Here is a 27,705-nt window from a genome sequence, read left to right on the forward strand (position 1 = left end):
GCATGGGGAGGAGGGCGGCTCCCAGTGCTGCACACACCCCACGAGGGCATAGGGGACATCTGCCCCTGGATCTGCACACAGGGTGAGGGTGGGCTGCCACTGTGGGCTAGGGTCAAGGCTGTGCCAGGCTCTTCCCAGTGTGGAGGCTGTGCTCAGGGTGGGTGGCGCTGGCAGTGGGGGTTGGGGGGCTGCAGCCTCCCCAAAATTTGTCATAGCCCCCACCCCAAGACCGCTACCACCGCCTGCCCTGAGCACAGCCCAGCCCAGCCTCAGCCAGGAAGAGCCTAGTGCTACCCCAGCCCCAGCCAGCAGAGGTAGCCCGCCCTGCCCTGCACGCAGATCTGGGGGGGGCACACACCTGCCCCATGCCCTCCCGGGGTGTGCGGAGCAGCAGGAGTCACCCCCCAGATAAGCTGCGGCTCCATCCCATGCCCTTGCCCCAGCCCTAGCCCCTCCATTACCTAGAGGGCCTCGATCTGCCCCCCCAATCCCTTCCCCCACAACAGACTTAGTAGCCATATGCCACTCTCCATCCTGCGGGGCTGCATATTGGAATCGGATCAGTATCAGCCGATATGGCTGATTTAAAAAAACAGCCATCGGTATCGGCCAAAAAAAAATCTCTATCAATGCATCCCTAGAGATAACCAATTGGGACAGAAACCTAAGGATGTTTAAGTCTGTCATTCATGTCTACTGAACTGAACGCAACCACTTCAGTTTCACCATGGCACAGAGACACAATTCATTTGCATCAGAACAATATTCCCAGGTGGCTCTTGTTCCCCCTCCCGTCCACCCCCAAAACTCTATATTCTGCAAATGTAAAGGAGAGTCTAAGCTGCTTCCCTGCAGTTGATAAGTCTTTAAAAGTCCTCACTTCATTTTTCCTAAAAAGAAATGGGCAGAAAAAAGCATAATATTCAAAGGACCCACCATCTAAAAACCATTCTGCAATGGTTTTCTGCAATGTGGAAATCTGACAGCTCTAACTTCAGAAAAATTCACATGGATCAGTCTCACTTCACACAGTTTTTCATTCTATTTTCACCCCACAAGTACTCTACAACCTACATCTACCGATGTGCCCTCTGCTGTCGACACCGCAGAGTCTGCCACTGAATTTCTTTGCTCCATCAAATGGAGGTGCCTCTACAGTGGGGCTGCTGACTGAATTACACACTCTCCATCTTATTCACTGCACCCTTATCACTGTTCTAATATTAATATCTCTCTTTGTTTCATCAGTGAATTGTAAATGTAGAACCCAAGCTTTTCAGGTTAGCAATGTTTTAGTCCCTTAAAAATAAGGCTTAATGGAAAGTATTAGCTACTTAAACTATGGCTGGAAATTATAATACTTGAAATCCCCAAATGTAATAGTTATTAAAATTCCTGCAAGCACCAAATATGAAAAAGGACTTTATGAACCTACTTTTTTTTAACTACTTAGCTCAGACACACTCTCTAAAGCTCTGTCAAAAAACTGAAAACGTACTGGACAGAAGTCTTTCACCTTATTAAAAACCATAATTTTTTTAAATCAGGAAATTTAACTTAGAAGTTTTTCATAATCATTCTAATAAAACATGAATATATTTGGTAAGATATTTTAATGCCAGAAGTTAGTGGTAACAGGAACTAATTTAAGGTATAGCACTGGCTTAGCAATGTGGTTGTCTGCTTCAGGATGTTCTTCCTATATAAGAATTGTGTGTATATCTATATCATACATACATTACACACACACACACAAGCTAGCTAGATGAAGACACATACAGCTTTTGTCACTGAGCCAGGCATTAAAAACTCATCGTCTGCAATCAACTGCCAAACTGTAACAGAATCTCTTCTTCTTGTTTCCCCACCAGCGCGTTACTTTGATGGATTTAAAAACAGCCTTCTGCCCCAAAATGCTTAGCTGCCTTAAAAAAAGAGGGCAGAGAGAAGGTAGGATCCCAACCAATATAGAACAGCCCGTGTCAAGCCATATGAATCACATCATTCAATGCCTTGGTTTAAGTTACTAAGTACAGAAAGCTGCCCACATTTTGAACATTGTTACATGTGATTAAGGCTGCTTAAAAGCCTCACCCATGTTTTGTGCCTATGCCATTACTATTAAATTAGGATCCACTACTATTCCCACTAACTGAACAGGACAGGGCCATAAGATTTTAAATGGCTCTACAAAGGACTCGGTTTTTAATGCCTATAATACAATACCTTCGATGCTATTTAAATAAGATAATGTAGGAAAATGGTCTTGCAGAGACCCATAATGTACTTGAAGTAAACATATGTTGTGGCTTGCCTTGAACAGAGGTGTTGAATACTATTCCGTGCTTGTGACCACTAGCAGTATCATATCCAGGATATGATGTTAATTTTAGATTGTTGGATGTACTCCACGACAGGATATGCTATTTTTAACAAGTTCTAACATATCAGTCTAATGGTACATCCCAACTTTTAAAGTTGTACTGTAAGGTTATCAATGTTTCCAGTTACTAGTTGGCTTGAAGCTGCAGACTGCTACAGCGTTGTTCTGCAGAACTGAATGCGTTTTCTGATTATCCTTATCCAGCATAAACCCATTAGTACAAATATATATTCTTTCCAGATGTTTACAATGGAAAGTGCAGTTGTCACAGTGCATATTTTTTAACAAGGAAAATATTTGTTCATGCTGAAATCAAAACAACAGTATTGACAACGTACACAGGAAATTCATTTTTAAGTGATGTTACAGCCTACAAATATACTTTCTCCAATGGCCCCGCACTGCAGTAATTTATATCAGGGATGCTCAGCTCCCAATCAGTGGGTCCCATCTGGTCCCTGGCACAGTGTCATCCAGCCTAGGATCTCCGGGGAGCCCCATGAGCCATGGCCCTGCTAGATTGGGCATATCCATCATGCAGACAAGGAGACCCCTGCATGGATCTCTGATCCCTGTCATGCCACGTTGCAGGCCAGGGAAGCAACGCAGTGGTGAGCAAGCTTGCTGGTCCCTGCCTCATGACTCGGCTCCGCAGTGAGCAGAGATCTGCAGCGGGGGTCTCCTTGCCGCTGCTTCCTGCCCCGTGCTGCCCCAGTGACGCCGGGCTACATGAGGTGGGCAGCAGTGGCGAGGAGCACTGCCCTACTCCTCGCCAGTGCCAGGACCAGCACTGCCCTGCCATGCAACCTGACTCCACAGGGATGCAGAGATTCACTCCAGGTTCTCCTCGCCACCACTGCCTGCCCCACGCCTCTGCTCTCTGCGGAGCCAGGTTGCACAGCAGGAACCAGCACTGCTCTGCTGCATGACCTGGCTCCCAGGGAGCAGAGATCTGCGCCAGGGTCTCCTTGCTGTCCCTGTGAAGCCCCGGATCTCTGCTCCCTGTGGAGCCAGGTTGCACGAAAGGGACCAGCACTGCCCTGCCGCACGACCTGGCTCCACAGGGAGCAGAGCGCCACACGGGAGATCTCTTCACTGCTGCTGCCCACCCCATGCAGCCCTGCATCGCTGGAGCAGTGGCATCAAGGAGACCCCCAGCATGCATTTCTGCTCCCTGCAGAGCCGAGTCATGAGGCACTGCAGCAGCGTACACCTGTTTCCCTGCAAGCCCAGCTCCAAAACTGAAATTTTCCAGAACATTTCCGAAATGTTTCAGATGCCTCGTTTCATTTTGGAGATATTTTGGAGCCTTCCTTTTCCATTTGGATTTGGTGTTTCGGGCACCGAAACAGCCTGAAACACCTCCAAAACGAAACAGCTGCTGAAATTTCGCACAGTCCTACAGTGCAGGCCATTGGAGCCCAATCCTGGCGCACAAGTACAGTGCGAGGCCTGATCTGGCAATAAACTTTCCTTGCATGCCCAGAATCAAAACCATAAGCACCACTGGTCTATATTATGCTAGGCATGCAAGGAAAGTTTGTTGCCAGATATCTATGGAATGCTTCCTGCCAGAAGTACCATTTGTTGGTCACCACTGAAAATGGGACCAACAAATGTTCCAATGGGAGCACGTAATTTACATTGTCCAATGGATAATCATGAGTTTGTGCTAACGATACACTGCTTAACCACAAAAGCAGTGTGGATGATCAAATACCTTCTTGTTTAAAAGAAAAAAGAGTCTAGAGTCAGCACATATTTTTGTAATTTTAAATAACAAGAATTTTAGATGTATATATTTGTCCAGTAGCCCTTCTAGCCATGCAGCCTTAATCAGAGGGTGGACTGAGACTGCAATGGTGCTATCTGTTGCTCAGAGTTATTTTAACATGTTTTGAATCAGTTTTAAGACTGAAAACATTAATGTCATTCCATCAAGGGACTGAAATAGTCAAAAGACTACATCTCCTGCCAAAATCCTACCAGTTACGGTTATAAAATTAGCTAGAAACAGTTACCTGAACAGTAGAAAGAAGTCACATCAAAAAGAAAAAAGTCTTTATTTCCCAAGAAAACAACTTAAAATTATTTTTAAAATGTTTTTGATCTGTTTTCATGGCTTACCCATGTCTGCTTAATTAAACCCAGCTACCAATACCATTCTCATTCAAAAGGGCAATTAATGAATAGAGCACAAAGGAAGCTTAGCCCTAGAGGGGTCTCTGACATTAGTCTTCACTTTAAGTGAATCACTAATTGCTCCCCTTATCCTAAACTGCTTAATGATATTTTTGACACAGCACCACAAATCATTGCAACTTGTTCTTTATAGCCAAAGAAAACTATACTAAGTTAAATCAATGAAGCAGTTTTAAAATTCTGCAAGTAAATATTTTTTGCAGGGGGCGGTGGACAGACTTTTAGATGTGGCTGACACCCAATACGAAAATTACTTCAAAGTTCCTATTAATATCACCAATTTTAAGCAACTTGTAATTATGAGAAAAAACATACAACAGATCATCTAGGTGAACTTCATAGCTGCTTTTTATTGGCTATAATTGATGCAGCTCAGACAGGAAGTCCAGCAGGCTATTCCAGTCTATTTGAACTGTGTTCCCATACAAAATTGAATCGTAACGCTTCATGGCTCTTCTTCAGATCATAAGGTCTCTGATGACTGGAAGAATTGGCTCTCTGATTGCTTTAGCAAAAATGATTGCTTTCTCAAAGGTGGGGGTGGGAGGGAGGAGAGAGTCTGGCCCAGACCTGTAAAACAGCCACCTGGATTTAAGGGTCAATTCAGAAGTTAAGACTAGCATGATCACCACTGGATGCCATATCACACCCAAATTATAGTCAAAGCCAGTCTATAAACGATGACTTGCATTGTTTCAGGAGAAACTAATTCCTTCTCTTTGATGAGTTCATTTTGTAATTATGAACTCACAGTCATACCCAAAAAGTCAAGTGATGGACCCAAGTGCTGGAGAGTTCTCTGGCTCAACACGCTATAGCCCAAGGGAGAAAACTAAATGAAGGGATGGATGACTGTGTGGAAAAGTCAAGAACTGTGAAACACCTAAAAGTTCAATGGATCCATATACTCTAAGTAAATCCAAATGAAAGTGTTCACCCTCAAGAAAGCAATAATAAGTCATTTTCCTCTGTTCCAGATTTACAGCCTGAGATTCAGTTTCTGCAATTCACATTATATAATACAAATCTTTCCTACTGTCTGTCAGTTTGGTGCGCTAAACACGGGTGCCAAGTTTTCTGAGGCTCCACATGTCTGAAATTTAGTGCAAAGTATATATAAATAATGTGTGCATGGCCATATGCATCAGTTTTGAAAATATTATGTGGATTAAGTCCTGATGGAAAACACCGGACAGAGTAAATCTCTCTCCCAGTATTCCCCAGAGCAGTGGCAGCAGAGGAAGTGAAAATACATTTTTTTTGCATTCCCCTTGCACCCCTGCAAAGAAAGGTAAGGGCCCATAAGCAGCCAGGGAGCTTGGGATAAGAAAGAGAACCAGGGGAGTCAAGTGGCTGTGTAAAAGAATAGCTAGAAGGCTGAGCATGGTCCCAGCGTTCAGCATTAACTCATGCTCCCTCTATTACCTACAGGTCACCTGGCACCATCAAAAAGCTCCATTCCTACCAGTAGCTCTTGTTGTCTGCTTCCTCATCACTTAGTAGCCCTGGCTCCCTTCCTCCACATTCCTGTAGAGACCACTGTAGCAGCTGCTGCCTCCTCTCCACAGTGCTCCAAGTAGCTTAGTGGAGCAGGAGGAGGAGGAGGAGACAGCTGCTCTTGTGGTGGGCAGAATGAATTGCAGCTCAAATGTTCTTGCTTACACGTGAGTCTCGCAGTAAGTTTGCATGGACCAAACTGCATTAAATATTCAGCAGGTCTCAGGGTAAGTGTCGGGAAGGCTCCAGGATATTAGTATATCTTCCACTGGCTAACCTTGATACAAATAATTTGATTTGCTGGCATAGGCACTGAATTTGGATTTTGCCAGTGGGTACTTGCAGATGTTAAAAAAAACAAAACAAAACCCAAAAGGCAGTTAACTTGAAAACTTGGCATGTTCCTGCACTGAGCCCCGCACATGCCCAGAAGAGACAGCACGTTACTTTAACCTGGCTCTGCAGCGTCTTTAAAAGATCAGGTGCTTTAGTGGGGCTTTTTTGGCACTTTTATCTAATAGCTGATTGAATCAGCTTTAGCTAAAAGTACCAAAAGCCCCCTGAAGCACCCCATCTTTACAGCTGCTGCAGAGCTAGGTTGAAGTAATATGCTGCTTCTTCTAGTAAAGTGCAGTTTTGGGGTTTGTTTGTTGTTTTAATGTCTGGAAGTAGCTGCAGCCATGGCTCATGGCGTGTTGAGCATCTGCTAATTTTTTCAATGGGTGCTCCAGAGCCTCAGAGCACCCACAGAGTTGGTGCCTATGTTTGCTGGATACTAGCTTGGCCGACACAACAAGGACTGAAAGCTAAGAGCATGAGTTTTAATCAGTGGGTCTCAATTTGTTTATTTATTTATTTATTTTACTTGGGGGCACCTCCTCAATAGACTCAAAGCACACTTCAGAAATGCTAGCCCTTAGCTTTCGCTGGTTTCTTGACTACAGAAAAATAATAGACCAATTCATCTGTTGCAGGAAACTCAGAAAGACCACAGAGATCAGAACATTTATGACACAGTGGATTCCTGCTAAAAAGCTCTGGGTTTATCTTGTGAATCAAGTGTAGGTATTTACACATCTAACAGTGTTAATAACATCACACAGCATCTTTAAACTGATTTTAAAACACCATGGGAATACCATGGGACCTTCATTGAGAAATACTGGTTAAATCCCCTAAAAGAAAAGATTTCTACGTGGGGCTGCAAAAAACATCCTCTTGAATTGGGCACAGCATGGGACCAGTAACAAATACTCACTACTGGGTCACATTCACACTTGGAAGAACTGCCACTGAGGTCAATGGGATTATTCAGGTGGATAAAGTTAATCCCTAGAGTGTTTGCAGTATCAAGGTTTCAATGTGTGTGTAGTACCATGCTGTAAATGCCAAAATATTGTAGGAGCTATTTCCCATTTCAACAAATAATAGATGTACACAATATTTAAGATCTTTTAGCAAGGTGCAAGGCTGGCCTAACCATCTCTACCTCAGATTTCAGCCTTAAAAGAAATGAAGTCTAAACACTAACCAACGAAGCAAGGAAAATCTGACTCTTTGCTTCAGTATTTGTGTAAGGTAAGTTTATGTTTAATGGAATGTTAAATGGTTTTATCAAAAGGAAGCACTGCTACACTAAAATGCATGTATCCAATCCTATAGAACAATATCCTTATCTATGGAAGTTAAATGAAAAGTTCCTTTATAAATGTTATGGTCAATGTGCAATAATTCATAGTTTAAAACTTTAAGTGAATGAATCTTTTACATCCAGGCAGCTATCCTGCATCTTCTCAGTTGAATTATTATTGTTCACACATTGGTTTCTACCAAGAAGGGTTTCATCAACATTGTCAGCCTAAAAGTCATTTGACCCAAGCCTTGCATGCAAAGGTTTAGAAAGCTGTGCGAGACAGAAATGTACTAGGTGTGCTTTTGTTCCCCAGCCCTATTCAGTGAGATAATTACCTCACTCTGGTAGGCCACTAAATCTGAGGCACAACCTGTTTTAAAAAGTTACTAAAGTTAATAAAAGACCAAGCATACTGTACAGAATAAAAATGCTGCAAAACATGTTGAAGCTTTGAAGTTTGGGCCTTTTTTTTCCTTATAGCAATTAACTAATTAGTTAATTTCTCTAATTTATCCTTATATCTGTACTTCCATTAAAACTATCAAACACTGCTTTTGATTCCTTCTAGATGCAGATTCCTTCCTTGCAAACGTGTATAAACACCTGCTGCCTTTTAAAGAGCCTATTATGGGATTTGATTTTAAAAACTGCAGTTAAAAGCAAGGATTGAAAAGAGCTTTCCATCCCATCGAGTGCAACCTCCATTATTCAGCAGCAGTCATTTATTCAAAGGATCCACAAGGATATCCAGTCTGGGCTGTATTGTTCAATACAACCACAAAGCACCAAATAAAAAGAAAGTGCATACAACATTCCACGGGATGAAAGCAGGAAAGACCAGGATGCCATTAAGGCAGGATTTGTGGTAAGCTATGCTCAGAAGATCCCAGGAAGTGTGCCATGCCCCACACTTTTACTGTGTAAACACAGTACAGTGGTTTTAGCCAATCTGAGCAGGGGAATCCAAATCTGATGATCAGCTTGTCCTCGATCACAACAAGCAACGCTCATCACAGACAGAAACCTCTTGGCTACCTAAGTGCCACTGAGGAACACAAGAATATCCAAAATAATCTCCCACTCCTAGCCACAGCAAATATCCAGTGCTTCCAAAGGTGAAAAAAAGGACTCAGAAGTCACTTAATGCATTTGAGGTGGCAAGGAAAATTTCTTCAAGCCCCCAGGAGACAACTAGCAAAGCTCTGTCACATGGAGCTGCCAGACACCTCCCACTCAAGCAAACAACCTACAGAAAGGTCAAGTTTCCTGTCAGCCTCCTCATGGGGATACCAAACGCATAAAGCCAAATATCACCTTTCCTTTATTCATTTTCCTCAGCCCATAGTTTCACTCACTCCATCCTTCCCTACAGCCCATATTAGTTATGGATCTTGTACATAATCAATATTGGATACTAACATTTCTGCGCTCTTCAAAAAGATAAGCTTCTTAGAACACATGTAACCAAAGATATTCTCATCTCAGTTTCAGTTCACATCCCCTTTAACAAAATTGTTTTGTACATCAACCACTGGACTGGCATTGACCTTAAACAAATCAGTGTATCCTTCTTGTCCTACTAGCTTTTACTTTACCAAAGAGGTCATGCCAGCTGTGTAGCAAACAGCACTTTCATAGCCTATAGAGTTGGTGGGAATACATTTAGGAATATTCATCAGGTTCTGAAAATTAGCAATTTGAAAGTGAAATTCAACTGAACCACATCTGTGATGAGAGGTGGGTGAATAATGAAAAATATATTCACAACTATTTATTTAAGAAAATTACAACTGTCATTTAGCATTTTTAATGAACAGGTCAGTGTGTGTGTGCGTGTGTACAGGCATGCATGCAATGATATATATGTCAATGTATTTCAAAGATTTTATGGCTAGATTTTTCTATTTAAATTTTGCATAATACAAGACAAAGAAGCTTACTCCATCACTTCTGAACCAAGCTCAAAAGTGGTTTGAATTACAATTTATCTTTGCCCAGCTCCAATTATTATTATAATTTTACAATTGTATACACATTTGAAAAGCATCTATCACCATAGTAACGTGATGCATTTTAATATTAATGCATATTATTTCCTGAGTGTCTCAGAATCATCAATATATCCCAACATCAGAAAATGTTTCATCCTCAGGATGTACTCAGTTTGCTAGAAGTCTTAAAATGAAAAAGTTACCTGGTACCTCCAGATTACATCATGGTATAGCAAGTACTGGATGAAGCGTCTGACTATTTAGTCTTTGGTCTTGCATGGGTTTAGGCAATGGTTATCATCTCTGAATTCAAAGCAACTCCTCTAACCATAAAATTGAACATGTGCATGTGCAAGATCTAGACTTAGACTGTAAGCTCCTTGTGGCAGAGGCATTATATTCTCATTCGTGTATAAAGTTCCATGCACACCAATGGTATAACTAATCATAAATGTAAGCAGGTATAGAACAGCTTTTCTCATCAGTGATGAACTTCTGCAACTAGAGAAAGAACAGGAAAAATAGTTCTAAGTACTTTTATAAATGGTGAGAATATCTATTAAGAAATAGTATAATTAGTAGTAGCTACTAAACAACATTTCAGAGGAAAAAACTGAAATACTGAAGTTACCTGGAGATTAATTATAGTGCAGTTCTGTCTTTTATACTCATTGCTAAAACGTAAGAGTTTGCATTTTACATAAGCCTAATACTTGGACAAAAAGTGTTAACAGTAAAATAAAATCCAGAGTAATGATTCTCAACCAAGGTGCCATGGGACTGTGGAATGCCTTGAGATCCTTTTAAGGGTGTTGCAGGGTGATAGGCAACTTTAACACTGTTAAGTGTGCAATCATGATTCACAAGATAAGCCTACAGATTTCAAATATGAAACCATAATGGCCAAGTACAGACAGTCAAAAAGGCCAAGGCTGATTCAATTTTTGCACATTAGTCTAAACTGTGTAGATTAAACCAAGAAGAAAATGAAGACATTCTGGAAATGCAGCCACATGCCTCAGGCTAGAAGCCACATGCCTCAGGCCAGAGCATGCCTTCCCTTCCCTTTGGCAGTGGCCATAAGGCAGGAAGGAAGCTGGGAGAGACACCCTCCATTTAGAAAGCAGTTTATGTGCATTGATCTTCTGTTCTAGTACAGGTTTAAAGTGGTTTATGATAACTTAAACCAGCTTGTGTGTAACTTTTGGTCCTAGCCTATATTAAAAATATTCCTATCTATTGTGGTCTTCCTGAGTTCTTTGCAACAAAAAGTTGCTCTATTCTTTTTCTGTAGTAAAAAAAATAAGTGAAAATTAAGAGCTGGCGTTTTCTGACGGTTACCCTGAATCTAACAAGGTTGAGAACCACTTTGAGACGCTTCCAAGAAATCAAAACCAAAGTCTTCCTGTTTGTGAGTGAGTTTGAACCGGGTGTGGGATTTGGTCATTTGAACAGTGCAACGCACCGTATTCTTCATCTTTCAGGCAAATTCCAAAAGTTCATTTAGTCCAGTCATGCTAGCATAAGTCACTGTGGCTAGGAACACACATTACACATAAACCAGTTTAAGTGATCAGAAACTGGTTTAAACCTGTAACAGAACAGACATTCAGTGCACATAAACCAGTTTGAAAATGGCTGAAACTGGTTTAAGATAAACCTGGTTGAATGCAGTATCAGACTTAACTGATTTGGGTCAAACCGTTTATGCAATGTCCGTCTCAGACGCCTTGCTGGCCTAAGATGAACCAGAATCCTGTAACAACCTGGCATGCTCTCTGGGCTGGCCGGGGCTCTCTGCTCCAAAGCAGGGCTAGCCCCTCCCCTCTGCTCCCTGCCTGGAGCTCCTGAAGACTGCAGGCACAGCAGGGTCTGCCTGGCTTTCCCTCACTGCTCAAGTAGGAATCCCCCCATCCCTCCCTCCCATCTCCCACAACACAGACTCTAGCCCCATGGACCCTAGACATGTGATATGCTACCCAATGCCTAAAGATGTCTGTGTGCATCTCCCATTTCACTGGGACAGTCAGACAGAATAGTTACCACTTAGAGCATTTTGGAGTGAATTAACAGGTCAGCTGGTAAGCTGCTTAAGAAGAGTTTGAACTAATGGAGAGAGGCTATTGTTCTGCTGATGAAGTGACAAATACTGTTATCAGCATTCTGCTGGCTTGCTTGCCTGTCAGTTTGCTGCAGACAGCATAAGGAAGCAGGGAGAGGAGGATTGAAAAGCTCTATATCATCAACTGCCCACCCCTCCATGCCTCACAGTGCTAGCGTGAGGTTGCCCACCCCTTAAACAGCCAGGTGGGAAAAGCCTGGGATGGTGCAGGCAGATCTCCCTAATCAGAGGTCCTGCCATGGCCTGGCCAAACCACCTCTCAGCTCAGCGCTGACAAGCGAAGGGAGGGCTGTTCTAGCACCCCCTGGCTTCTAGCCTGAGCCATTGCAGGCATGTGCCTTAATTTCCTTAGTCCAGAGAGAATGTCTGTCCAGTTACAAACCAGTTCAGCCTAGCCAGCTTAGACTAACCTCAAAAGATTGAATCAATTCAGGATCAGGCTTTTTTAATGTCTGTCCCTAGCCTGGATGTTATGTACACACATTCACATGACTGAAGAAGCAATGCTCTCTTCCTCAACATCCATATTCTCAAAGCAAGAAAATGTACCATTTCTTATTCATTATTTTTATTCCTTGTTCCAAAGCTTGGAAAATTTTAGCCATCAAATGAAAGAGCAGAAACAAAACTATGCGACTTAGGGGACTGGTCAACGTGAGCAATACTCAGGCATTCCACGAGACAAAACTCCCCAAAGTATGGAGAAAGGACAAGAAAGGCAAAGGGTTGGCCAGGCAGAAGGACAGACATGTTTCTTAACTAACTAAAGAAAAAACAATTCTGGAACCTCTGTGGGGGGTTGGTTTGTTGTTGTTTGGTGGGGTTTTGAAAAAAAGTCTACAGCTGTTACAGCAATGGAAAAAACCTTCAAATTGCGTGCCTGAGTTTGGAGACGGAGCAAAATAACAGGTTTGAGGTACAAACCACCCAGTTAACTCCAGAGGGTACTAATCTGACCCCAGCACACTTTCCTGCCTAGGCAGGGGGTTGGACTTGATGATCTGTTGAGGTCCCTTCTGACCCTAGCATCTATGAATCTATAATTCAGAAGCCAATTCTTGCCCTTTGAGTATCACCAATATCAACTAAAAGTTCAAAGCTTGAAAGAAAGGGGAATATATATATATATATAATATTGTGCTGATCTTAATCAAAACCAGTGGAAAAAATTATCCAGGAGCATATCTGGGAGGGACCAGCAGTGAGGAGGATGCTCAAGGGCAATCAGCATGGGTTCATTAAGTGCAGGTCCTGTCAGACCAACCCGATTGCCTTCTATGATCAGGTCACAAAATCATTGTCACAGTGGATGTAGTCTTTCTGGACTTCAGGAAGGCCTCTGACACCGTCTCTCACCCCATTCTCATTAAAAAAAGCTAGGTGACTGTGGCATTGATGCCTAATCAGATGGACTGCAAATTGGCTAGGGGACCGCACCGAGAGAGTGGTGTGGGATGGGTCATATTCGACCTGGAGGGATGTGGGCAGGGCTCGGTCCTCAGGCCCATACTGTTCAATTGCTTTATCAGTGACTTGGGCGAGGGGGTGAAAAGCACCCTGTTCAAATTCACTGACAACACCAAGATTTGGGGCGAGGTGGGCACGCTAGAAGGGAGGGACAGCATACAACTGGACCTGGACAGGTTACAGAGGTGGGCAAATGTGAATATGATGGGATTCAATACTGACAAGTGCAGAGTACTGCACTTGGGCAGGAAGAACCAGCAGCGTACCTACAGGCTGGGGAACTTCCTTCTTGAAAGCATAGTGGCAGAAAGAGATCTTGGAGTCATTACCAATTGTCATAACCCAATGATTTTTAGCGCCTCGGCACATTGGAATTTTCCCGCCACATGGAGCTTTCTTTGCACAGTGGATTTCTCAGCTGCAGAGAGAAATCCCCAGTGCAAAAGAGTTCCTGCCACACGTATGCAAATTAGTGTCCCACTATTGGTCAATTCTAAATTATTCCTACGTGGCGGCTAGCAATTGGCTCGCTAGCCGTACAAAAGGTCAGAGCAGTTTCCGCCCAAGTTGGAGGACTCCACAACCATCTCGTGGAGAACTCTGAGCGCGCTGTGGAACCTAGCAAACTCCACGTGTGTCTTGGAGGAGGACATAGAGGCCTGATCAGCTCTTAGCCACTCCCCGTCATAGTGGAAATTTGACGTATCCCCCATGTGAAGCGCTCGTGGAGTCGTATATCGACGATTCATCTCGGTTTGGTGCAGTTCGGAAGAGATCTCAATTGTGTTTGTTTGTGTGCAACTGCAACTCAAGCAAGTTTCTTCCCTGCACTGTGACCATCGGCAGTGTAAGTAAAGCTTTCTTTGTAAAACCAATACGCTTCTGTGCCTAACTCTACTCCGTTGTGGAAAAAACCCACCTGACGGTCCGGGCTACTGGCCGTAGCCTTAGACCGACCCTTGGTCCCGACACCAATTCTAAAATGAACATGGGCTGCCAATGTGAGGATGCGGTGAGTAAGGCTAACTGCACCTTGTCATGTATCCACAGATGCATCACGAGCAGGTCCAAGGAGGTGATCCTCCCCCTCTATGCAACACTGGTTAGGCCGCAGTTGGAGTTCTGGGCACTGCACTTCAGGAGGGATGAGGCCAGCATCGAGAGGGTCCAGAGGAGGGTCACTTGCATGATCAGGGGGCAGCAGGGCAGGCCCTATGAGGAAAGGCTAAGGGACCTGGACCTGTTCAGCCTCCACAAGAGAAGGCTGAGAGGGGATCTAGTGGCCATCTATATACTTACCAGGGGGGACCAGAGGGGAATGGAAGAGACCCTGTTCCCCCGAGCGCCTCCTGGAGTAACAAGGAATAATGGCCACAAGATGATTGAGAGTAGGTTCACGCTAGACATCAGGAGGTACTACTTCAGTCAGGGGGGCTGGATCTGGAACCAGCTTCCAAGGGAAGTGGTGCTGGCTCCTACCTTACGGGTCTTTAAAAGGAGGCTTGATAACTACCTAGCTGGGGTCATATGAGCTTAACTTAGTACAGGTCATACGCGCCCAGTATTCATTCCTGCCCAGGGCAGGGGGGTCGGACTCGATGATCTGCTCAGGTCCCCTCCGATCCTACATCTATGATTCTATGAAAAAGGTAACACAGAATGACATGGTGTGCAAGATGTATAAAGATGGACAAACTTTTACAACATATGATGGAGTTCCAGGAGCAACTTCTTTTCATTTCCCTAAAGGAAGGAACTCAATGTTATAGCCTTTCACATGCTACCATTGGGTAAAATTTGAATGCACATTTCAGCAATGCTAATTAACATCAGTTTGTTTAGAAATCAGAATTAGTTCATGAACAGAACAAAGGGATAAGTGAATCAAATCATTTTCTTGCAAAGAACAATTTAATCTCTTCTCTCTGTCAGGTCACAGGATTCCCAAATTTCCAAGTACCAACCACTATGGTAGGTCTATGTAGCAGGCCAGAACCTTTGCTGTCCTTTTAAAAAAAAAGTTAAGAAATGATATAGCACTTGTAGCACTTTATGTAAAGGGAGAGTCTTATCAGTGGTCAGCTATATAAAGGCCCCTGTGCGTTTCAAGACATAAATAGACTATGAGAGTCAACATGCTCACACTTGCATGTAATGGATAATCACAGTCTTGCTAATGTCATTGTAAAAAAACAACAACTATAATATGAGGTTTGGATGATAAAGAAAGAGTCAACACAAACCAAACATCAAATTAGGGTAAGTGCTTAATTACCTGTATCTCAAGAACAATTAGATGACTCTTGTCCACAGCCTGATCCGTAGCTGTCTAAGTATCTCTGGAAATTTGCAAGATCAATTTTCCAAGATACAGTTAAAGCTCTCTTTTCTCTTCCTATCTATATAGCAGAAGCCACTTGCAGTCTTAACTATAAAAAAGCTGCAGCCTCACCATAACAGTTACCAAATAAATAGCGTTAATGAATATAGATTGATTTTATTTAAATCCAAGCTTCACATAGTCATGGCAAAGCTTGATATCCCATTTTAACTAAACATTTAGCAATAGGTTATCTTCCACCGGAGAGAACCAGCAAAAAAGAGCAAGCGTGAGGCCCAAATTACACAGCTTTGTCCTCATAGAGTTAAAGGCACATCTGACCTGCAGGAAAAAGAGTGTGGGTCCATGCTCAGGAAACGCAGCAAGAAAGAGGAACCAGAGCCCTAGGGCATCCTCTGGAAAATAAAGGCAAAACTCAATGGATACCTGCCTACATTTATGAAAGAATTACCTCCTTTACGCGGGTCTCTTGGCCTGCTTTCCTTTGACTGCCAGACTCTGGCCCTGACACGTAAACTACAGCCCCTTTTTAAAGGCAGCTGCAATCCTCCCTCTGCAGACCAGGATAGTTCTCCCAAGGGCTGCTCCCCAAGACACAGCTCTAGGGGTACCTAGCTCTTACTGCACAGACCTTAGGCAAAGGAGTTGCCACAGCATCAGAAAGCAGAATACAGCCTACTGTGAGCCTGACTGCCTTTTGGCCAATCCAGAGCTTTGCTGAGTTACTTCACTCCTCTCTGTACCACAAATGTGGAGGAGCATGCTAACATCACAGCTGTATCTCATTATCTCCAGAAAAATACAAGATTTAACTTTCCCTGAGTGAAAAGGCCACAAAAGAGGAAATAGATGGGTATTTAAATCAGAAAAATCTTGCTATTAAATCCAGTCTGCTGACTTACATTCATATTTATCACCAGCATGAACAAAGTTTAATTAAAATATCTGCCAAGCAAGTCAACACAAGTACCCAGAACAATTATCCTGTGCAACACCATCAGTTCCCAAATGTGTCCTTTTCTTAAAATCCATTAAAGAATCAGTGAACTCTAAATCTCATTCCTGTAAAAGGAGCTAACTATAATCTGTATTCCTGCTAAACATCCTCTGAGAACGATCCGTATTCAGATTTGAGGTACCCAGAAACTATCAAACAAAAATGAAATGCTGCCAAAGGAAACCAGCAGTTATTAACTATAGAACAGCACAGTCCTGACTTCACCCTCCAAAATACTGACCACCACTTTCATCCATTATATTTTTCTTCATCTACTTGAATTTAAATAATGTCTTTCAGAAATGTTTCCCTTAAATCAAGAATACTCAGACTTTGCCAAGCCAAGAGACGCATGGACATTTTACATGAGTCACCCATCTATAACATGCAAGCTTGAGACTTTCCAAAGTACTCATCACTGACCTAACTCGGTTCCCATTAAAATCTACAATTGACCTCAATAAAAGCAGTGTTAGGTCAGTCTTAAGTACTTTTGTAAAGTATACACTAAACATGCATGATTTTTAACTGGAAAATAAAGACACAAAGCCTAGATATTCATTCACTTAACACTACATCTTCCTGGGTCAAGTTTACCAGCAACACAAGATTCAGAGACAACAGTGTGAGCTAGAACAATAGCACTTCAACTTATTAGAACAGTGGTGCTCAATCATCTGGCCCTGGGCGCCAGATGACTGGTGCAAAGTTGGTGCACATGCTGGATTGGGCCTGGCCTGGCTCCACATGCTGAGATGGGCCCCAAAACTCCACACCACCTCCGCCCAGCCCCATGTCAGGATCAGGTCCTGCATCACCCTGCATGCACAATTTGGCATGCAGGGTCACAGTCCACAGGACACGCCACAGCCCCATAGGCCAGATTACTTGGGTTTGGCAGCTAATCTGGCCAGCAGGTTCGGGGTTGAGTACCCTGCGTTAGAAGAGTACATCTCCCCAAACTGTACTTCCCTATCTAAGGCCTTACACTCAATTCTAATAAGCATATTTATTTATTTATTTTTAACCTGGTTCTAGTCAGAGACCAGGTTCAAATTTACCTCTAACTCCCCATCTAAACTAGAATTTGTTTTTGAAGTAGTTTGTTTTTTGTGGTTTGGTTTTGAAACACCATTTAGGGTGTGGCCTTGTCCCTCCCGGCTGCCCTAACCATATTAGGACCAAGTTTGCTGACAGATGAGTTTAAAGTGTACTTTAACATGTTTAATTTTAATTGTAAAGCCCCAGGAATGGCCTTGAGTAGAATAAAATAGAAGGGGAACAACAGGCTGGTGGTCACAGTATATATACTCTAAATAAGACAAATAAGTTAATAGGATGCTGTTATCTAATTAACATATAGCAAGGATTATAAATACAGGAAATTATACTCAAAGGAAGCACAGCCACTTGACCAATGCCTTTCAAAAAGCTTATTCTCTACTTACATTTTATTCCTCTATTTGAGAACTCTACAAACAATGAAAAGCTGGCACTCCAGTAACAAGTGGTAGCAGATCTATCTATGAAAGGATTAGTCAAACAGTTTAAAGGTCTTTAAAAGTTATGTGTATACATGGCTGGCAAATATTAAGGGGAGTGGGGAAATGAAGTGCAAAGGATTTCTTTCCTTCTGTTTCACAAAAGATTTTTTGAAATGGTAAACATGGAAGCAATCAGTCAGACACTTAGGGCACCTATACACATGTATTGAGGCTGCTCTGACACATTGTAATTACAATGCATCGGAGCCGATTCGATCAATCAAGTCTGCTGGAGCGTGGTAATTACCATGCTCCAGCAGACTCCAGCATCATGTGCATCAGCATCCACATGCTGAAAAATGGCAGCAGGGGCGCTTCAACTAAAGCGTGTTGGAGCAGACAGAAGTGCAGTTCCCAGCTGTAACTTGGAACCATTTCTGGAAAGTGCTCTGAGTTACAGCATTAACCCAGACCAAACAGAAGTTCACTGTTGGTTCCAGGGGGGAGGGGAATCTAGCTGCTGGCTGGGAGCAGGCTATTTTATTCTACTCAAGGCCATTCCTGGGGCTTTACAATTAAAATAGGCTATTTTCATAATAGGAGGTGGGGGAAGGCAGTGGAGGGAGCTCATTTTTGGTGCCCCCCACCTTGTGGGGGAACTCCAATACACCAGCCCCACTCTCTGGGGGAAGAGGGGCTAAAAAAAACCCAGACTGAACTCCCTCTGCTCCCTTTCCCCCACCCCCTCCCGTTCTTAAAACAGCAACAGGCTGGGATCTCCATAGACACCAGTTACAAAAGATGCTACATTTTGAAACATCTGTATCTGGTACATCCTTCAATGAGGGTTCAGATTTTGACTCAATCAGCCATTTTTGAAGCTGTCTCCAGTCCTGCATTTGTGCTCGGTCACAGCTATAAACTGTCTTCTGTGGCCAGGTCGGTCGAAAATGATCACTTCAGTCTGCACCTAGTGTCAAAGCACACCCGCTGCCATTTCAGCATGGGGACGCCGATACATGTCACACTCTTGGAGGCACTCCAATTAAAACGCCTCTCCCCCCTCCCTCACCTCCTGCAGCACATGTATAAACACCCTTTAGAGAGTGTGAAAATGGCACTGCAGTTGATATTTTATAGCAAAATTTATGAAGATTAATCTTATCCTTTTTCCCCTTCCTAACTTCTGAAGATAGTTTAACTTGTTATTAGAGTTTTGGCTATAAGCAAAAAAAATTGCAAGAGTTCTCAGTGCTGTCCCAGTAGACAGTTAATCCCATTTCCATATTTTCCAGCTACATCGGGGGTATAGTATCTTTGAAGTTCCCTGGCTTTCTAATTCACTGTGGAATGCAAATGGAGACTTCCTAGCACTAGAATGCCTCAGATAATCAAAGATTAGTTATAACAATGAAATTATGTACACCATTACAGTACTCGGTTCTTTATCCTCGTGCTGTTTTGACAGTTCGTATACATGCAAAAGACAATGATGCAAGACAATACTTATTAGCAAGCTAATAATAGAAAACAGGAAGATTTATACAATTCTTCAAATTCTGAAAAATTTAAATAAAAAACAGGCTCTATCCAGGCAGTGGGCTGCTAGCAAAGTCCTAGCAATGGAGTGCCTGCATTCCAGTAAAGTTTGCAGTAGTTATCTTCCTGCCAAATATTGAGCGCAGTTAACTTCTCCATGACAAATTCCCTAAAGAAACAACAGGATGCATTTACTAAGCAAGTTAAGTATTTTCCTTAGAAGGTTCTGTCTTACTTTTGCCATCAGACCCACATTTACCTGCACAAACCAGTTCAGTCTCTGAGATTCACAAAGTTTCCAGAGGAATAAGAAATAGCAGACTGCCACCTGTCTTTCGCAGGTCATTTATGCAATCCTGCAGGCTAGAATTTAAAACTAGCCTACCACGAGGACTTGATACAAGATGCATGTCACAGAGGGGTCCATTGGAAATATGTCAGATATGGCTAGTAAAATATGCATTTTTTAAAAGGTATTTATAGTTTCCAGAAACAAATGAGAAAAGATAAAAGATGTGCATATTATTGCTTACAACCGTCTTCACAAGGAAATGCATGCATACACAATGGGGACAAAATAGAAATGTAAAATAAGTCAAATTACATAGTAATGTGAAATTCAGCCCTGACGGGAACACCAATTATACATCCCTACAAATATTTTCCAGATCATAAGAACTTCCAGTGTCAACTCCTTTTAATTATGACAGTAATTCTACCAATTTGTCTCAGTAACTATGGCAACTATTTTTGGCCATTTTTCTTCTGAAATATCAAGATGTATCATTTTTATAGCCCCTATGCTATAACCCCTCTTAAAAATGAAGTATATATTGTTTATACTCTGAAATGCTTGCTCACGCTGTGTTTATTGATTACTAGATATTGTTTCAGTCTAATGAATCTGTTATCTGAATATTCACAGTACACTTTAGGTGTAAATTAGGCCATATCACTGAAAATTAATCACAAGGAACTTGACATTGCCACAGCAAGGTATGTAAACAACCTTGCTACTTGCCCATATCTTAAGAAACTGACACTGCGTAAAGATTTAGAGCCTGGTGTAGACTGTCAAAGTTAACACGTCCAGCTCCTCCAAAGCACTATTGTTAAAATACCCTGATGAAAAAAAACAACTTAGTGGAAGGTGTTTACACTTTTTTTTTTTTTTTCCCAAACTACCTCTAGGATAGAACTGCAAACTCAGTCCTATTCAGCTGAAGTCTCCCCTCTCTCTGGGACTTCTCACAGCTGTTCACTATTAAAATGAACAAATGAGATGGTACCTTTAATAAGTAATAAAATCAGATGATCATTATCTACCCCAACCACCAGGCTAAAGATTAGGTGCGATCTACCCCTCCGGAACACAGAAATCTGTCAAAACCATGAATGTCATTAAACCAAGCATGCAGGCTAGATCCGAAAGAGGTACCTACAACTTGGGCACTGCAGTACCTAAATCTTAGGCATCTGGGACTAGAATGGAATTAATAACACCTCACAGTGAAGCCCCTTGGCTCCCTATGCAATGTGTAAGGAAAGGTTATTGCCTCAGGAGGCACCCATAAGTTAAGCAGGAAGCTGCCTGGAGCTAGCCAACAGGGAACACTAGGCACAAGGTTGTTTATGAACACCTTGCCCCTCTCTGACACTTGGGTACCAAGCAAGGGAGATGCCACTTAGCATGCAAAGCCTGGAACCCTGTCCTCAAATGAAAATACCTATGAGTATTCTTAGAAAGAACTGAAAATGTCTTGTTCTGGTTTTTAAGTCCAAAAGCTGCTAAGAAAAATTTTTCCAACTATTTAAGTTGATCTAATAAAGATATCAGATTCACCCAAAGAACTTTGTCTGCCTCATTCTTTTTAAAACACTTTTCTGGAAGAGCAGGTGGTGGTGATGAGTTAGTTACCCCTGCTTTCTACTAGCCTAGTGGTTAAGGCACTCACCCAGGACATAGAAGACTTTGGTACCAGGTCCTCCACAGCCTGAGGGGATTCAGACCCACATCTCCCACCTCCCAGGAGACTGCCCCAACCCCCATATTAGGTGCTCAGCACCCGTCTTCTTGAAGCTGAATTGCTTGCAGCAAGGAGTTTGAGATTCTTGGGGCCAGAAGAAGAGTAAGTAAGAGGGTGCTTGACAGTAGCATAGTAGTCTGGGCACTCAGCTGGAGGGAGCGAGTCAGTCCCTGGTTCTGATCTGCCACGAGTGCTGAACACTGTCAGTTCAAGTACCTCTTCCAGATTTGGCATCCTTGGAGAGGCCCTTGCTACTCCTAGGTTCTGGATCTAAAAGGGGTCTGAGCATTAAAGGGGTACCCAACTGCACAAGTCATGGCATTCCCATGCACATGCTAAAGCAAAACTTCCAAAGCCTACAGAACTTCCCATCAAGAAGGGAGCTGCCTGGTGTATTTACATGCCACCAGGGTTAGGTGGTTTCTAAGCAAAGGTTTTCTGGATAATAATTTAATATCCAAGCACCCAAAACTAGGAAGATTTCAGGCATCTACGTCTTTTTCTCAGGGCTGCCCCTCTGAACCTTAGCCAAAATCCACTAAAGCCAGCAGCCCTCTTCCCTTTGACCTCACCGGACTTCAGACCACCCCGTTAACAAAAGCTTAAGACACACATTGCCAAATTTTGCAATCTTGGCTCAGTCAAACCTCTCGCAGAACTGAGCAGGAATTTTGCTTGACTGGAGGATGCCAAAGCTGCTAGGGTTAAACTTGAAGCCCCACTTGCATTATAAACCAGGTTTTACAGAGCTAGGATAAATGGTTTGGGGTTTGTTTGTTTGTTTTTTCTCTTTTCCGCTTCAACTATAGTTTACCCTGCAAGGACTCAGCCCAGGAGCGTTTGGTGTTCGTTGCTGTAAAAAAGCAAGAAACCTGCTGCTTTAATTATAATAATAGCAGGCTCTGACAATAAAAAGAGCTTCAATTCCAGTTGTAATCTTCCCAGGGACAACTGCCTTGGGGTCTTTGGGAATGTCTCTTACCTCCAGCTTTCCTTTTGATGGGACCTCTTCACTTTTAAGAGTGAGGCTTACTCAGCCAGCTATTACACCCTGGGGTTTTTGTTGTTGTTGTTTTTAATGACAAATGCCCTATGGATTATTAAGAGGCAAGTGCCAGGAGCAGCATGCTTGGCCCGGGGGCTAGTAGGAGAAGCCATACCCCAGGCATCAGGTCAGCGATCCAGGGCAAGGAAGACAAGCTGATGGCTCCTGCCTGGGACCCTGGGGCACTTCCCAGACAGCCCAGGACACCCCAGAACCCCGAGCTCCCCTCTTCCTAGAGCGGGGAAAAGTTTGCCTGAAACTTGGGCTCCACAGGGGCAGGCCTGGGGGCGCCGGGCAGGGCGGGAGGCTGGGAATGCACCGGGGGTCCCTGGCTGGGGGCGCCCGGGGGAAGGCTCTGCCTCCACACAAGCCCCCGCTGCAGCCTCTCCCGAGCGGCCGGGGCGCCCGAGCCCTCGCTCCCAGCTCCCCCTGCCGGCAGCGCGGCGCTGCAGCCCGAGCCCGAGCCCGAGCCCGAGCCCGAGCCGGGCAGCCCGGCAGGTAGAGGCGGCAGCGTCAGCGGCGGGCCGGGGCATCGCGGAGCCCCGCAGACTCCTCATCCCCCGCGGCCGCCCGCTTACCTGCGCTCCCCGCCGCCCCGCAGGTGCGCCCCGGCCGCCGGCATCCCCCCCGGCCGCTCCGTCCTCGCCGCGCCGCGCAGAGCAGCCGCCGCCCCGCGCCCCAGCCCGGTGTGCGCGCTCCTCCTCCCGCACTCGCACCAAGTTTCGCACCGCGGCGACTGGGCCAGCACGGCCCGCCCCCGGCCCGCCGCGCCGCCCCCCGCCGGCCGGCCACCCCCGCGCACACGTGCATAAATACACATCGCGATGGATACAGAGACGTGTGTGCACATGGGTATACACACACACATGCACACAAGGGCACGTGTGCACACACGCGTACGTATGCAACTAGTGCACGTGTGTATCTAGATGGACACACGTATGCATATATATACCTCTACGCGCGCACAGGCGCTTATCCATACGTACACACATATAGACACGCATACACATGCACACACGCACGTATGTACACACGCACGCACACGTATGTATACACACGCACACACAGCGGCAGCAGGAGCCGGGGCAGAGCAGGGCGCGGGTGCAACTGGTGCCCCCCCCGGCTCCATACCCGCCCCTGCGGCTTCTCCCCCCGCTCCTGGCAGCGCCCCCAGGCCGAGGTAGCGCCGGGGGCAGGGCAGTGCCATTCCGCTGCACCCCGCACCTGGCCGGGCTCCGCTGCAGCAGGTCGGCGGGGGGCACCGCGGCGATGCCGGCAGCAGGCGGGCGGGCGGGGCGAGAAGCGCGAGCGGCGAAGCCCCAGGCAGCGGCCCCGCTCCCGCCTCCCGAGCTGCGCCCTCGGCGTCTCCTCTGGCAGCCTCCGCCTGGGCGCCTATAAAGGGCCCGTGGAGCGCGCGGGGCCGGGAGACGTGGCACTCGCTCCCCTCGGGCCGCCTTCTCCCACCCCGCCAGGTACGTGCGCCCGCGCCCGGCACCAGCCTCCCTCGCCTCTCGGGCTCCCTCTTTTAGTGGGCTGGGCTGGGCTGGGCGGGGGGAGACACCCGTGGGCCCCCGGGCCCTCCCCGCCGCGCAGCACGAGCCCGGCGCTTCCCTGCTCTGGGGCAGCAACCGGACTCAGCCTGTTGCCTCCAGCACCCGCTGTCCTCGGCCTCCTCCCCCTGTTTCATGGGGGCTAAGGAGGCTGCTCTACCGCCTTCCTCCCCTTCCCTGCTTCACTTTTAGTCTAATGAATTTTATTTTATTTTCATTTCTTTTCATCCACATATTTCACATTCGCTTCCTTTTTACCCACGCTTTATTTTGCGTTTCCTTTTATTCGTGCTCAAGGCCGTTATGTTCACATTTGGATGTTTTTGCTTTATTTGGGTTTATTCATATTTTCTTTTGGTTGTGGTTTATTCAGTTGGCTGCGACTTACATTCACTTTGCACACAAGCCCATCAGAGCTGGCTCTGGTCTTTTCAGAAGCATTTGCATCTTTGTAAATGGCAGGACAAACCCCTCCTGCCTGGGTTTCACAGGAGAAAGTGTTACCAAAAGTTTCACTCTTTTTTTTTTTTTTTAAAGTGGGGGGGATAGGGGAAAGACATGAAATCAATTCCAACAGAGTCCTACAGATTGAATACTTAAGTATCCAAAGCTACTTACATTGCAAAATGGTGGGTATCTAAGTTCCCCCCTGCCCCCACCTCCCAAAACCCCAAAAGTTGGGACACCACATTGTTTTAAGGAATTTATTCAGAGGGAAATGTCAGTGATCAGGAAAGTTCATCACCCTTATTAGCAAGGAAACGGCCCAAACCTAGAGCCTATTCCCTAACTGTTTACTAGCCTGACAAACCACATAAAGTTTAAAAGCCATGGAGGGCCACGCTACACTTTCGGTTACATACACGCAACCCTCCGAGTACAGGATTCATTTCCTTTCATTATAACACTCAGGTTGGTCTACAGAGGCATCTGCCTGTGTTAGACAGCGTAGCCTGTCCTTAATCCCTCATCTCGCAGAATTATACATTGTGCTATAAAAATTTAATCCAACAAACTTTAAACTTGTCGTGGAAACACTCAAGCAGCTATATGTTAGTCTTCAAGTATAAAGTTTTATAACTTGTTTGGACTGCTCTAAAGTTGTTGCTGTATGTAGACCCTAAATCCTAGTGCCTTCTGCAAATCCTGCATTTTATGACAGTTGTTTTTTTAATTTCTAAACTACAGATGGTTTCTTTTCTAATTCTTTAAAAACAAAGTAGCAAGTATTTTAACTTTGAAAAGCAGCTACTGTACATGCAAGAGCTACCACCAATAAAAAAAAATGCTATCTGGTTTTTAGTACCCAGCTTTACATTACATTAGGTGCCTGGATCAGACTGACCATCAAGTAGAATACAGTTTAACAGCTCCATTGCAGCACAGCTATTAAAGAATCGGTAAATACATAATGAAATGATAAAGAGTGACTTTCACAGCTGTTACATTTTATTGTGTCAATGATCCATAATAGGCATATCATAATAAGACATTCACAACAGTTCCGCTGAAATCACACGTTCTCTAAATAATCCATAAGAGTTTTATGTCACGTTTCCTGTCCCTCTGCTAAAGGGCCAATATAATCCCACAGAAGAGCAGTAATAATATCAGTGACCAATTATTTTTCATTTTATTTTGCTCTGAGAAGCCCACAAGACAAGAATCCATTAAAAAAGGCTGTGTAAATGTGGCCATGAGAGAACTGCTTTGATAGAAAGCTGCAAAATTTTAAGTCAATGTGGTCTGGGAATGTGGGGCGGGGAGGGTGCTTTAATTACAGCAGCTGTCTGAGCCGCTCTAATTAAAGTTCCCAGAGTGTCTCATGTATCAGCATCCCTCCACTTCCAAATGGCAGCAGGGACACTTTCTCTAAAGCTTGTTGAATTACTTTTAGATAAAGCGCCCCCACCACCATTTTGAAGCGCAGGGGCACTGATACACAAGACACGGAGGCTGGCTGGAGTGCAGGAATTACAACACTCCAGCAGATGCACTTAATTGACTTTGCTGGAGTGTTGCAATTCCTGCACTCCAGCCAGCCTCTGTGTCTTGTGTATCAGTGCCTCTGATTAATTTGTCTGCTCCAACACACTGTAAATTATAGCATGTCAGAGCAGCCTCCAAACTCCTGTATAGGCACCCCTAGTGCCTACATCTAATTTCAGCATTGAGCAAATCCCTACCAACATGGTTCCATTGGACCAAATGATCCTCAAAGACACAACTTTTCTGTTAGATTGCCTGTATTTGCTACTGGAATATAAATAATGATTTTTTTTCCAGAGATTTGATAAGAGTGCTAGGGAGTACCAGCCTAGGAAGAAAAAGGGAGCTTCCAGCTGATTCTGCACAAGTAGAAATCCTTCTGGGCCAGATCAGCTTCACCTGCTTTTCCCTAGTCTCCATCCTTGGTCCTATTTCCTGACATTACACTCCCCTCCGTGCTGCTAATTACTGATTCCTGCATCCAACAGAAGAAAACTTCTCATGTAAAAAAATGGCAGCATGTGAAAGCACTAAGGCAAGGGTGGCCAACCTGCGACACATCTGCACAAGTGGTCTGGGCAGCCTCCCTTTGTGGCATGTAGCAGATAGGGGCAGGTATCATATCAGCAGATAGGGCAGGGAGCAGAGCAGCAGATCAATCAGAGGAAGGGGATCAGAGCGGTGCTTAGGGAGGGCAGGGGGTTAATACATTGCCCTCCCCCCCCCCCCAACTAAGGCACATCAGGACTGGGAGGAAAGCTAGGGAGAAGCATAGGGCTGCTGGCTAACTTAATAGGAAGCCAGATTCCAGATCCTCCCACCCCCTACCCAAACCCATTTTTCAGTCAATTTATAGAATGGGGTTTTGATAAAAATGTGTGCAACAGCTTTGAAAACATCATGATAAGTGGTTTACATTTTTCAGCCAGCTCTACTGCACAAAGCTAGACAGAGAGGGAAGTATCCTAGCCTTTCAGGGAGCATTTTACAGTAGGGCTTGTGAAAATGAGCTCCTTGCACTATCCTTCTTCTCTAGGGCCCATTCTAAAGAGCTGTGTATGCACACACAAGTCTGTGCAGTATGGTAGTTTCAATCTGCCCTTCATTTGGGGTCATATCTGGGTGAGGCGGAGATGTCCAGGACCCTAATATGCTAGTGAGCAAAAGAGATTATTCCAGGGGTGGGCAATTATTTTGGGCGGAGGGCTGCTTACCCAGTTTTGGCAAGCTGTCAAAGGTTGCATGAGTAGCCCCACCCCTTGACAGGTGCCCAGCCCCCTGGTCACCATCTTGGGACCAATGTCTCAGGGCCAGCGCCGGTGGGGCCCAGAGCGGGGTGCAGGCTGACAGGGGTCTGTGGAGCCAGGTTGGGCTGCACCAGCAGGGAGATAGGGGAGCTGGCCCGGCTCCATAGAGCCCCTGCTGGCTGGGACAC

General features: G+C 44.6%; 1 protein-coding gene and 1 long non-coding RNA gene across 11 annotated transcripts in view; one reads left to right on the top strand and one right to left on the bottom strand.

Moving 5' to 3' along the window:
• Positions 1-23,404, bottom strand: part of SEMA5A (semaphorin 5A) — a 629,987-nt gene extending 606,583 nt beyond the window's left edge. For 5 of the 6 annotated variants that reach the window (XM_059724459.1, XM_059724460.1, XM_059724455.1 and 2 more), the window contains exon 1: positions 23,307-23,404. The gene's annotated coding sequence lies outside the window, so the exon portion shown is untranslated. The remainder of the gene's footprint in view (positions 1-23,306) is intronic. The other variant, XM_059724458.1, reaches the window with a different exon arrangement.
• A 471-nt stretch (positions 23,405-23,875) lies between these two features.
• The window catches only part of LOC109284038 (uncharacterized), a 56,103-nt gene continuing 52,273 nt past the window's right edge, over positions 23,876-27,705 (top strand). The window contains exon 1 of one of the 5 annotated variants that reach the window (XR_009460885.1): positions 23,876-24,203. This is a non-coding gene — a long non-coding RNA (uncharacterized LOC109284038). The remainder of the gene's footprint in view (positions 24,204-27,705) is intronic. The other 4 variants (XR_009460882.1, XR_009460883.1, XR_009460886.1 and 1 more) reach the window with 4 other exon arrangements.

Source organism: Alligator mississippiensis, chromosome 3 (assembly GCF_030867095.1).
Source record: "Alligator mississippiensis isolate rAllMis1 chromosome 3, rAllMis1, whole genome shotgun sequence".
NCBI lineage: Eukaryota > Metazoa > Chordata > Crocodylia > Alligatoridae > Alligator > Alligator mississippiensis.